The sequence below is a fragment of the Rhinatrema bivittatum genome, chromosome 9, assembly GCF_901001135.1.
Source record: "Rhinatrema bivittatum chromosome 9, aRhiBiv1.1, whole genome shotgun sequence".
NCBI classification, from domain to species: domain Eukaryota; kingdom Metazoa; phylum Chordata; class Amphibia; order Gymnophiona; family Rhinatrematidae; genus Rhinatrema; species Rhinatrema bivittatum.
Window position 1 is genome coordinate 179,216,323 of NC_042623.1, and position 13,506 is coordinate 179,229,828.

At 50.4% G+C, this 13,506-nt stretch overlaps 1 protein-coding gene across 1 annotated transcript in view; it reads right to left on the reverse strand.

Annotated features, from left to right (window-relative positions):
- Positions 1-13,506, reverse strand: part of PSMD2 (proteasome 26S subunit, non-ATPase 2) — a 153,010-nt gene that overhangs the window by 22,764 nt on the left and 116,740 nt on the right. The gene's annotated exons all lie outside the window — the stretch shown is intronic.

Here is a 13,506-nt window from a genome sequence, read left to right on the forward strand (position 1 = left end):
CTGCGCTTTGAAAAATGCCAGCAGTACCAAAAGTTATACAGCGGTGCCAGAAAGCAGCATAAAATGTGGAAGGGCATTGCCTCACAGGTGCTGCCTCACTGCAGAGCCACCATGCTTGTACGCCCTACTGCCATCTCCACTCCAGGCAACAGAGATGCCCAAACTGAGTTCCTCTCTTTCAGAACATGGGTTCCTCCTTGGTAAGCCTGAAAGTGGCTGCGTTTTAAAGGGCTGACGTGTTTAATATTGATATCTGGATTTAAGTGGACTGTGAGGATTTCAGGCGGCAGGATTATGAATGGCTTGCTTAGTTCAGCTTGTTTTTTGTTTTGAATTTTTAGTGCTCATTATGTTTTATTGTTATGCTCAAAGCCCCCATTTCCTATGGTAGAGTTTTCAGGATTCTGCAGTGAGAATTAGCAAAGTCTATGGCAGATTCTTCAAAGATTTGCAGCAATTATGAGGCAAAGTTTTATAATCTTCCATAAAGATTCACACCTCTGACTAAGCAAAGAAGTCTATTAGTGAAAACCATTCACTTTGTTTTTAAACATTTAAACTAAATACAATATATTAAGTATAAAAATCAACAATTTATCAAGACAAAGAAAACATAAGTCTCCTACTTTGGGTCCTATTAGGACCAAAATGCATGGGTTTTACCCTCTTGCCAGCAGGAGGGGACAGAACAACTGGTTTCCTCATATAACTCCTCGCAGGCCATTGTGAAGCCTGCAGCACCTCAATATAACTGTAACAAAGCTAAACACAATTACAACTTCCCCCTACTAGCAAGGCAGTTACAAAATGAACTCAATCATTCTAAAAGAAACCATTATACAACAGGATGCCGACTAAAATTGGGAGACCCACCCTGGACTGGTCTGGTAGGACTCAAGGAAAGAAAATTAGCAGATAAGAAACCTCATTTTTCCTTCCTCCTCATCCCAGCAGAGTGCATGTGATGTGCCCAAGCCACCTCTAGTTGGGAGCTGACTTGATAAGCCTGTCCCGAGGACATTTACTCCAAAGGAGATTACCTCTCTAGCCTGCACATCAAAACGGTAGTAAAGACGCCCTCATGGTTACCCTACAGAACCGCTCTGCCCATGAAGTCACATGACCTCCAGAACTGCCAGCCTCTTGGCAATGTAAGCTTAATCAATAGCCTCCTTAATCCACCTGGCTATTGGGCTGATGAGAAGGGCCTAACAGGTTTAAAGGACTATCAGACCGATGCAATATCAGCGCGGAAAAAACAAGCGTCCAAGCTGGGCGCACATTTTGTTGAATGCATGCACATCCACCTGTCCTGGGCGCTTGATGCACTAGGCAAATGAGCTGCCGTGCTAAAAGGAGCGCTAAGGATGCGCGACCTGCATTAGGTGCCCAGGAGAAGTGGCTATGCATCTAAAACAGCCTGGCCAGAGCTCCCTCCCCACCACTGGCAGGGCTGTTCCTGACTGGTCCTTTTCACTGACATGTGACAGTGACTGGTCCAATCGGAAGGAAGTGAAGACGAGAATAATTTCCCTATGGGGAACACTTGAACGCAGCATGATTCTGCTGTCTGTGGTTCCTCCTATTTACTATCGCTAGGATACTAATAGGAGGAATCACAGAAAGCAGGATTTTGTGTGTCAGCCCTTGAACGCAGCATGATTCTGCTGTCTGTGGTTCCTCCTATTTACTATCGCTAGGATACTAATAGGAGGAACCACAGACAGCAGGATTTTGTGTGTCAGCCCTTGAACGCAGCAGAATTCTGCTGTCTGTGGTTCCTCCTATTTACTATCGCTAGGATACTAATAGGAGGAATCACAGAAAGCAGGATTTTGTGTGTCAGCCCTTGAACGCAGCATGACTCTGCTGTCTGTGGTTCCTCCTATTTACTATCGCTAGGATACTAATAGGAGGAATCACAGAAAGCAGGATTTTGTGTGTCAGCCCTTGAACGCAGCAGGATTCTGCTGTCTGTGGTTCCGCCTATTTACTATCGCTAGGATACTAATAGGAGGAATCACAGAAAGCAGGATTTTGTGTGTCAGCCCTTGAACGCAGCAGAATTCTGCTGTCTGTGGTTCCTCCTATTTACTATCGCTAGGATACTAATAGGAGGAATCACAGAAAGCAGGATTTTGTGTGTCAGCCCTTGAACGCAGCATGACTCTGCTGTCTGTGGTTCCTCCTATTTACTATCGCTAGGATACTAATAGGAGGAATCACAGAAAGCAGGATTTTTTGTGTCAGCCCTTGAAAGGAAAATTGGTTCTTACCTGCTAATTTTCGTTCCTGTAGTACCATGGATCAGTCCAGACCCTGGGTTATGTCACCAATCCAGCAGAGGGAGGCAGAGAATACATTCTAATGACTCTGACGTATACCCTGGAGCACCACCTGCAGTCCATCAGTATTGAGCATTATCAAAGCAGAAATTTAACTAGCTATCTAAATCGGAGAACGAATTTACAACTCACAAGTCCTAAATGGAAGCAGAATCCCCCCAAAAAATCTTGGGAATAAACAAGAAAATATTAAGAAAAATAGACAGCATGAAAGGCGGTTTAATCACCCAAACAGTAAACGAGCGGACTCTCTGAAAAGACAAATATAATACACAGACATAAAGGGTGGGCATCTGGACTGATCCATGGTACTACAGGAACGAAAATTAGCAGGTAAGAACCAAATTTTCCTTTCCCTGTACGTACCTGGATCAGTCCAGACCCTGGGATGTACCAGAGCTGATTCAATTAGGGTGGGAACCAGAGAGTCCCGCTCGGAGAACACTCTCTCCGAAGGCTGCCGAACTTGGAGCGTGAACATCCAAGCGGTAATGATGAGCAAAAGTATGCAACGACTTCCAAGTCGCTGCTTTACAAATCTCCTGAGGAGAAACTGACATTCTGCCCAAGAGGTAGCCTGTGACCTAGTAGAATGAGCTCTCAACCCTTCAGGAAGGTCACGACGAGCTAGAAGATAAGCTGAACGAATTGTCTCTTTTAACCAACGAGCAATCATAGCCTTTGAAACCTTATGACTTTTGCGAGGGCCACTCCACAAAACAAACAAATGATCAGACAATCGAAAATTGTTTGTAACTTCAAGATAACGCAACAGAGCTCGTCGTACATCCAAATTTTAAGATCCCTAGAGGAAGGATCCAAACGATCTAAACACGGAAAAGCCGGAAGCTCTATGGACTGATTTAAATGGAAAGAAGATACTACCTTCTTGGTACAGTCTGTAATGAAATTCCTATATCAGAAATTCTAAGAAAAGGCTCTCTGCAAGACAAGGCCTGCAACTCTGAAATTCTACGAGCTGAAGAAATGGCCACAAGAAACACCACCTTCAATGTGAGATCCTTCAAAGTCGCATGATTGAGGGGTTCAAAGGGAGCCGAACACAGAGCCCTAAGAACCAAATTCAAACTCCAAGCAGGACAAGGATTCTGAAATGGAGGACGTAGATGTTGCGCATCTTTGAGAAAACGCGCTACATCCGGATGCGCAGCCAAGGATAATCCCTGAACCTTACCACAAAAACATCCAAGCGCTGCTACTTGTACCCGTAAGGAACTACAGGACAAACCCTTGGCTAAACCGTCTTGTAAAAAAGATAAAATATCGGATACCGAAGAGTGAACTGGATCTACTTGATGCTCATTACACCAAGATTCAAAAACTTTCCACACCCTTGCATAAGCCAAAGATGTAGAAGGTTTTCTAGAACGCAATAAAGTAGTCACTACAGCATCTGAATAACCTTTATTCTTTAACCGACACCTCTCAAAAGCCATGCCACTAGAGAGAAGCGTTCGACCTCTTCCAAACAAACCGGACCCTGAGACAGAAGGCAGGGAAGATCTCGAAATCGAAGGGGACCGTCCAGTGCTAGTCTGACTAGGTCCGCGAACCACGAACGGCTTGGCCACTCCGGAGCCACTAAGACAATGTCGACTTGTTGAACTTCTATCCGACGCAGAACCTTGCCGATTAGAGGCTAGGGAGGGAATACGTAGAGAAGAACATCCCTTGGCCAAGGAACTACTAGAGCATCTACTCCTTCCGCTCCTCTTTCCCTCCTGCGGCTGAAGAACCGAGGGGCTTTGGCATTCTGAAATGTGGCCATGAGATCCATTGCCGGAGTGGACCATCTGTTGCATATCATTTGATAGGCTTCCTCGCACAGTTCCCACTCGCCTGGGTCGAGATGATGCCAACTGAGAAAGTCGGCTTGAATGTTGTCCACCCCGGCAATGTGTGAGGCTGCGATGCTGAGCAGATGTTGCTCCGCCCAGGCGATCAGCTGTTGTGCTTCCTGAGCTACCAGGAAGCTTCGGGTTCCTCCCTGACAGTTGATGTACGCTACCATGGTCGCATTGTCGGAAAGAACCCAAACTGACTTCCCACAAAGGAGAGGTTGAAGAGCGATTAAGGCTAAACGAATCGCTCTGGTCTCTAAAAGATTGATCGACCACTGCGCTTCCTCTTCGGACCACTGACCCTGAACAGATGTATTCTGACATACCGCTCCCCAGCCTGAAAGACTGGCGTCGGTAGTGACCACAGTCCATTCCGGAATCTCTAGCAGTACACGTCGTTGCAGATTCGCTGTCTGTAACCACCAATCTAGGCTGGAACGAGCCGTCTCTGTAAGAGGAAGGGGAAGGTGGTATAGTTCCGAAACCGGATTCCAGTGTGAAAGCAATGCAGACTGAAGTGGTCTCATGTGCGCAAAGGCCCAGGGAACCAACTCCAGAGTAGAGGTCATTGAACCTAAAACTATCAAGTAATCCCGCACACAAGGAATAGGAATAGACTAAGTCTCGAATTTGTGATTGAAGCTTGAGAAGGCGATGCTCCGGAAGGAACACTATCCCTTGAAGAGCGTCGAACTGTGCACCCAAAAACTCCAGAGATTGGGAAGGTAATAGGTGACTCTTGTCTTCGTTGATCACCCAGCCTAGAGACTGCAAAAGGCTGATTACCCTGTTGATTGTATAACAACAAAGATTCCGACTTCGCTCAAATCAACCAGTCGTCCAGGTACGGATGTACCAACAGGCCCTCCTTCCTGAGTTGAGCGGCCACCACAACCATTATCTTGGTAAATGTTCTGGGAGCTGTGGCTAATCTGAACGGGAGAGCCCTGAATTGATAATGTTGCCCTAGAATGCAAAACCTGAGAAACTTCTGATGATCGGATCGAATGCCGATATGAAGATAAGCTTCGGTGAGGTTGAGAGATGCTAGAAATTCTCCTCTGTGAACCGAAGCTATGACAGACTGAAGAGTCTCCATCTGGAACTAATGAATCCTTAGACAACGGTTGACCCTTTTGAGATCGAGAATGGGACGAAAAGTTCCTTCCTTTTTGGGAACGACGAAGAAAACTGAATAACGACCTTCACGGTGTTCTGATGTTGGAACTGGAACTATAGCTCCTAGGTCGCTTAAACGCTGTAGCGAGTCTTGGATAGAACCCATTGATCCGACATACATCTGGCCCATTCTCCGTAAAATAGAGACAGCCTGCCCCCTATGACGGGAACTGGAGAAAGGACCGGCCTTATCTCATTGGACAGACTTTGTGCCTCCTGAGACTTGGGAAGTTCCAGGTCTACCAAAGCAGCGGCCACAAAAGGACTGAGACCAATTCTGTTGTCTACCTGAAGACTGTTTAGCTGGAGGAGTCGACGGACGAGAACGAAATCTTCTGTTAGACTGAAAACGAGAGCGAGATGAAAAAGCTTCTAGGTCTAGGACGGTCCTCTGGCAATTTGTGAATCTTATTTTCCCCTAGGGACAAAATTAAATCTTCCAATTCCTTACCAAATAATAATTTTCCCTTAAAGGGTAAAGCCCCTAATTGAGCTTTGGAGGATGCGTCTGCGGACCAATTCCTCAACCAGAGAAGTCTGTGAGCCGATACAGAAGCAACAATAGAGCGAGCCGAGGTCCTAATGAGATCATATAAAGCATCTGCACTATAAGCAACTGTAGCTTCCAATCTACCAGCCTGAGCAACTTCCTCTTCAGAGAGGGAAGAATTGTTTTGTAAAGCCTGGACCCATCTTAGTCCAGCTCGCAAAGCCAAGCTACTACACATGGCCGCCCGCACACCAAGAGCAGAAACCTCAAAAATTTGCTTAAGCTGAACCTCCAGCTTACGATCTTGGAGATCTTTAAGAGCCGTAGCTCCAGTTACTGGAATAGTTGTTTTCTTAGTGACGGCTGAAACAGCAGCATCCACCTTAGGAAATTTTCAAATTTCCAAAGCTTCCTCAGGTAATGGATACAATTTTTCCATGGCTCGCACTACCTTAAGCCCCAAACTCAGGAGTATCCCACTCCCGGTATATAAGGTCAGTGAGAGAAAGATGAAAAGGAAAAGATGTCTGCAAAAAATTAACTCCTAAACTACCTGACTAAAATATAAACTACCACAGACTGCAGGTGTTAGGAACGTCCACCTCTGCTGGGAGACAGAGAAATACTGATTGACTGCAGGTGGTGCTCCAGGGTATACGTCAGAGTCATTAGAATGTTTTCTCTGCCTCACTCTGCTGGATTGGTGACATAACCCAGGGTCTGGACTGATCCAGGTACGTACAGGGAAAGGCCTGTTTCAATACAAACTCCATCTTTTTATCCCAAAGATCCTTAAGGGCACCAGCTGCTCCCTCTCCCCCCACAGGGATAGTGGTCTTACAGGTCACTGCTGATACTGTGGCATCCGCTTTAGGGACCCAAAATAAAGGATCCCCATCTTCCACTGGCAAAGGGTAAATCTGTTAGTCCCTCTTCAGAGGATTCCCATTCCAATTAAGCCCATGCGCTTTAAAAGTCTGTGAAAAAGGAAAGCTTATCCAACTGCTTTACTTCCTCGAGGACTGGGTCACCATCAAGAGCCTCTTCCACTTTAGAAGTGGACATGCAGAGCGAAGGAACTATCTGAGAAGTAAAGAGGGCAAGTCCTCCTGGCTGAACAGGCTCGCTATGTAGGAATCCTCACCATCCAAGTACAATTTCTCTCTTCAAAGAAGCCAGCAATACTCTCAGCCTCCACCTGCTTCTCAGATCATCATCCAGCACCTCCTTAGATAGTTTCAGGTGCTTAGGGGCCCAAAGAGGTATACAGACAAACAGCCATATCAATGAGAGACCCAGCACACCACGGCTTACCAGGTCCCTTCTAATAGGGCTCCTTTATAAAGCTGCATAACCTGCATTGAAAGCCCCCCAAAACAACAGAGCATCCTTCTCCATCCCATACCAAAATCAGGGCTCCAGGGGGTCCCCCCTCTCCCCCGAAGATGGCATTTTTCCGCCAAAGCCAAGTTCCCCATGGCAACAGCTGACAGCCCTGAAGCTGCAAAAGCCACACTGGAGGGTCTAGCGGAGACACCAATAAGAAGCCGTTCACCACCACTGAAGTAGCATGCTGCTGACCCGCCCCCCTCCCCAGCTGACAAATTTATCACCAAAAAAAAAGTCCAGGCCGAACCTCCTCCACATTACACAGCTGATCTAGGCTGCACTCTCAGAGGACCAAGGAAGAGCTGCACCTCTTTTTCTTTTCCAGTTTTTGGGCCAGTAACAGACACCAGAGGTAGGAGGCTGAGCAATGGGACGGGGAGGATTCAGACAGAAAGCTCTCCAATGCCCCTCTGCTCAGCCTGAGCCCTTGGACACCAGAAACACTGGGAGCCTGAAAAAGAAAGGAATCCCAGGAGCCAAGACTACTTCTGCCACTAGAGACCACATCCATAGACAGAACAGCCCCGCCAGAAATAATTTACCTAAAATCCTGCCACACCAAGCAATCTACACCATCTGCTGAAGACAGAGAATACTGTGCGGCACTATTACTAAAATCACTGGAAAAGTTGTGCTCTCTGCTGGCAAGGTGGCACATACCCCGTGCATCAAATGAAGTAGCAGGATAATGAAAGAAGGTGAAAATATAGTGATATATTATAATATATACAATGTATTTATTTATTTATAACTTTTTTATATACCGAGTTTCAATTAACAAGATTAATTATCACTTCGGTTTACATTACAACCAGCAAAAAATAACAGAGACAAAGTCTTGTTTTACAATGAACAGGTTAGAAGTAACCTGGATAAACATAAAATGGGTGAAGCAAGTATAGAGAATTGGGTCTGTATAACTTGGGCGAAAAATGTAGGAAGGTGGTACAGAATGACAATGCACAGTTAAGAGATAGGGTTTAGAGTTTCCCAGGAAAGGAAAATTAGTTTCTTACCTGATAATTTTCATTCCTGTAGTACCAAGGATCAGTCCAGACACCTGGGTTGTGACTCCGCACCAGCAGATGGAGACAGAGCAAAACTTGTCGGGCAGCCCTACATATAGTAAGGCGCCACCCACAGCCCCTCAGTCTTACGTAATGTCAAAGCAAAATTGAAAACTCCAACTAACTATACCGCCCGAAACCGGGGCCGATTCAAAGAACCCCCACAGCTGGATCAGAACTCCCAGAACCAGAGGCCCAACAACATACAAGTAAATGAACCGTAGAGCCCAACCGAGCGGACTCTCCTCATCTTAAAACACAAACACAGACTACGTGGGCGGGCTCCTGGACTGATCCTTGGTACTACAGGAACGAAACTTATCAGGTAAGAAACTAATTTTCCTTTCCCTGTACGTACCAGGATCAGTCCAGACACCTGGGATGTACCAGAGCTGAATTACTGAGGGTGGGAGCCAGAGAGTCCCGCTCGCAGTACTCTCTCTCCGAATCCCTCTGAATCCAGGCCCCGAACATCCAACCGGTAGTGTTTAGCGAACGTATGCAATGACTTCCAAGTCGCCGCTCTGCAAATTTCTTGCGGCGACACCTGCGAAGATTCCGCCCATGAGGCGGCTTGTGCTCGCGTCGAATGAGCCCGAAGACCCACAGGAACAGGCTTCCCTTTCAGTATATATGCTGAAGCAATGGTTTCCTTGAGCCAGCGCGCAATCGTGGTACGGGAAGCTGCCCCACCGCGTTTTGGGCCCGACCACAAAACAAAAAGATGGTCCGAAACCCGAAAAGGGTTCGTTACTTCCAGATAACGGAGCAGAACTCTGCGGACATCAAGTTTCCTCAACATTTTAGTGTCAGGATCAGAACGCTCCCCCTCTGTAAAAGCGGGCAGCTCAACCGACTGGTTCAAATGAAAAGCTGACACCACCTTTGGAAGGAAGGAGGGAACCGTCCTTAAGGAGACCCCAGCCTCAGAGAAGCGTAAGAATGGCTCCAGACAAGATAACGCCTGCAATTCTGAGACTCGTCTCGCCGACGCAATAGCCACGAGAAACACCGCCTTAAGAGTGAGGTCCTTTAGTGTCGATCGCTTGATGGGCTCAAAAGGCGACGTACACAGAGCAGAAAGAACGCAATTGAGATTCCAAGAAGGACAAGGATGACGCAATGGGGGCCGCAAATGCTTAGCCCCCCGAAGAAAATGCGCCACATCCGGATGATGCGCTAGAGACATACCTTGCACCTTACCTCTGAGGCAACCAAGCGCCGCTACCTGGACCTTAAGAGTACTGCAAGATAGACCTTTTGCAAGTCCTGTCTGGAGAAAGGCGAGGACATCAGGCATGGATGGCAGCACAGGATTCACCTCACGAGTTCTACACCAATCCTCAAACACTGCCCAAACCCGAACATAGGCGAAGGAAGTAGAACGCTTCCTAGAACTCAGCAAGGTGGCTACCACCGCATCCGAATACCCCTTATTCTTCAAGCGTTTCCTCTCAAAAGCCAGGCCGCGAGACAGAAGTGATCCGCGTCCTCCAAACAGACGGGTCCTTGACGTAGAAGAGCTGCCGCCCCTCGAAATCTGAGAGGGGGCTCCCTTGCCAACTGTAGAAGATCCGCGAACCAAGGACGGCGCAGCCACTCGGGTGCCACCATGATCACCTCCGCTGGATGCATCTCTATTCGTCGAAGGACCTTGCCTATCAGTGGCCAAGGAGGGAACACATACAGCAGAACGTCTGTGGGCCAGGGGAGTACCAGAGCATCTACCCCTTCGGCCCCTCTTTCTCTCCTTCGACTGAAGAACCTCGGGGCCCTGGCGTTCTGAGCGGTGGCCATCAGATCCATGTGTGGCGTTCCCCACCTCTTGCAGAGCAGGTGGTAAGCCACCTCCGGCAGCTCCCATTCCCCTGGGTCCAAGCGATGTCGGCTGAGGAAATCCGCTTGGACATTGTCTACTCCGGCGATATGGGACGCCGCAATGTTGCTTAGATTTCTTTCCGCCCAGAGCATTAGTTGCTGCTCCGCGACAGCCCGGCTCCTCATTCCTCCCTGGCGATTGATGTACGCAACTGTGGTCGCATTGTCCGACAACACTCTGACCGCTTTCCCTCGAATCAATGGGAGAAAGGACTGCAGCGCCATCAAGACCGCTCTGGTCTCCAAGCAATTGATGGACCACTGTGACTGAGCTTTGGACCACTGTCCTTGCACCGAGCGGCCCATGCACACCGCCCCCCAGCCGGATAAGCTGGCATCCGTAGTGACTACCGTCCAGGTGGGCATGAGCAGGGACACGCCGCGTGTCAGATTGTCGGAGCTGAGCCACCACTGTAGACTGGATCTCGCCTGATCCGAGAGTGGAAGCGGAAGGTGAAATTCCTCCAAAACCGGACGCCATCGAGAGAGCAATGCAGATTGCAATGGCCGTAGATGAGCAAAAGCCCAGGGAACCAAACGCCAGCGTTGACGCCATCGACCCCCAATACCATCAGACGATCACAGACCTGAGGGCACCACAGGGGCAATAACCAGCGCACCTGACCCTGAAGCTTGCACACCCGCTCCTGGGACAGAAACACTCTGCCCTGCTTTGTGTCGAACAGCGCTCCCAGGTAATGTAGTGTCTGGGTGGGAACCAGCCGACGTTTGGAGAGATTGATCACCCATCCGAGTGAGCGCAAGAGCTGCAGGACCCTGTCGACAGCCTGTCGGCATTGGCCTTCTGATTTGGCCCGGATGAGCCAATCGTCCAAGTAGGGATGTACCAGGAATCCCTCCTTTCGAAGCGCGGCTGCCACCACCACCATCACCTTTGTAAACGTCCGCGGAGCGGTGGCGAGGCCGAAGGGGAGAGCCTTGAACTGATAATGCCTGCCCAGGATACAGAAGCGCAGAAACCGCTGATGGCCCGGCTGAATGCCGATATGAAGGTAAGCCTCCGTGAGGTCCAATGACGCCAGGAATTCGCCCGGTCGCACCGCTGCCATCACCGACCGAATTGTCTCCATCTTGAAGCGTGGAACGCGAAGACATCTGTTGACCCCTTTCAGGTCTAGGATGGGTCTGAAGGTACCCTCCCTTCTTTGGCACGATGAAGTAGATGGAGTACCGTCCCTGACGGTGTTGCCCCGATGGTATGGGCACTATCGCGCCCAGGTCTTCTAGCCGACACAGCGTATCCCGGACTGCCGCTTGTTTGCTGCGACCCTTGCAAGGGGAGACCAAAAATTTTTCCGCCAGAATTCGTGCAAAATCTAAAGCGTAGCCTTGTCTTATCACGCTGAAGACCCACTGATCCGTCATTATACTGGTCCATTCCCCGTAAAAACGCTCCAACCTGGCTCCTACGTTTGGCACGGCCGGTGGAGCCGGCTAAAGGGAATGGACCGTCCGCATTTCATTGTGAGGCTTTTGGGCCCGAGCCCGATGAGGGACCGTCTCGCCTCCCAAACTTTCTCCCACAAAAGGACTGAGACCACAACGGTGACCTCGAGGAGCCCGAGCCAGTCCGGTAGGAGGGCCCCGACGATCTCTGAGGTTGCGACTTTCTTGGCCCCCGAAAATGGGCCCTACTGGAGAAAGATGTCCTGTTCTGTGCCTGTCCTCAGGCAACTTCAAAGCCCTGTTCTCTCCGAGCGACTCCATCAAGTCGTCCAGCTCCTTACTGAACAGCAACTTCCCTTTAAACGGAAGTGAGCCCAGATGAGCCTTCGAGGACCCATCCGCTGCCCAAATTTCTGAGCCATAGTAACCGGCGTGCTGAAACAGCCGAGACCATGGCCCTGGCCGACGTCCGCAGGAGATCATGCATGGCATCCGCGCTATACGCGATCACCGCCTCCAGGTGGTCCGCCTGTGCCGCCTCTTCTCCCGAGAGACCTGCATTGGCCTGAAGTACCTGAGCCCAGCGCAAACCTGCCCGCAACGCAAAGTTACTGCATATAGCCGCGCGGACCCCCAGGGCCGAAGCCTCGAACACTTTCTTAAGCGGTACCTCCAGCTTCCAATCCTGGATATCCTTAAGGGCCGTGGCCCCTGTGACCAGAATCGTGGACCTTTTCGTAACTGCCGACACCGCCGCATCCACCCTGGGAAAACGCAGAATCTCCAGCGCGTCATCCGGCAATGGATACAGCTTGTCCATAGCTTTACTTACCTTCAGGCCCAATTCCGGAGTATCCCATTCCCGGAACAGAATATCGGTCGCCGAGAAGTGGAACGGGAAGGCCACCGCCAGTCCTGTAAGGCCCAGCAGCACCGGATCCATCTTGGCATCTGTTCGAGACCCCACCGGGGGGGCATCCACTCCTACTTCCTGAAGGATGGCCGGGATCAGCGGCGCCAACTCCTCTTTCCGAAACAAGCGCACGACCTTAGGGTCATCACCTTCCACAGCCGGCACTCCTTTAGCGTTCCCGGGTTGCACCGCCTCATCCCTGGCGGGAGCTCCGGAGCCACCCGGGGCCCCTACATCCAGCTCTTCCTCCGCAGACGAGCCCGAGTCGGATTCTGTATCCTGAGGAACTCCCCGTAAGGGCCGGCGTTCCTTGGGCGGTTCCGCGGTTCTCCGAGGAACTTCCCCCGCCCTTTTCTTCCGGGGTTCCAACCGCTTGTCCGAACCCCCTTTAGCCGACTGTCTTCTTTTCCTCTTCAATCTTTTGTATTTTAAAATCTTGTGCAGCAAACCTGCAAAATCTGAGGAAAGAGAGGCCTCCGAATCCAAGGAGGCCTCCTCCAGACTCCGGCTCTCTGGCGAATCAGCCTCCCCCGGGAGGTCGCTGCTGCGGGGAAAGCGCGGGGGGCAAAACGGCATTCCCCGCGGCCTTCCTCGTGGCTTCCCTCACTGAAGCCAAAATGGCCGCCGTTCCCGCACTCAGCGGGAACGGATCAGCACTGCCCCCTTCATTCGGCCCTTCGCACGGCGGCAATCGCGCCGGCCAGGATCGGACCCCCCCGACCGACCTCGGACGGCCCCTCGCCGCCCGAAACGCAATTAGAGCACACCCCCTCTCTGGAGACGCACGAGGCTCCCCTCGGCATGCGCCGCTCTGCCTTCGGTCCGCGGCCGGGAGGAAAACTAAGAAAAACAAAATTTTAAATAACACCGCAGCTCAGCCGGTCGACCAACGGCGCCCCTCCCCCCCCCCCCCCCCCCCCCCCCCCCCCCCCCCCCCCCCCCCCCCCCCCCCCCCCCCCCCCCCCCCCCCGTGACG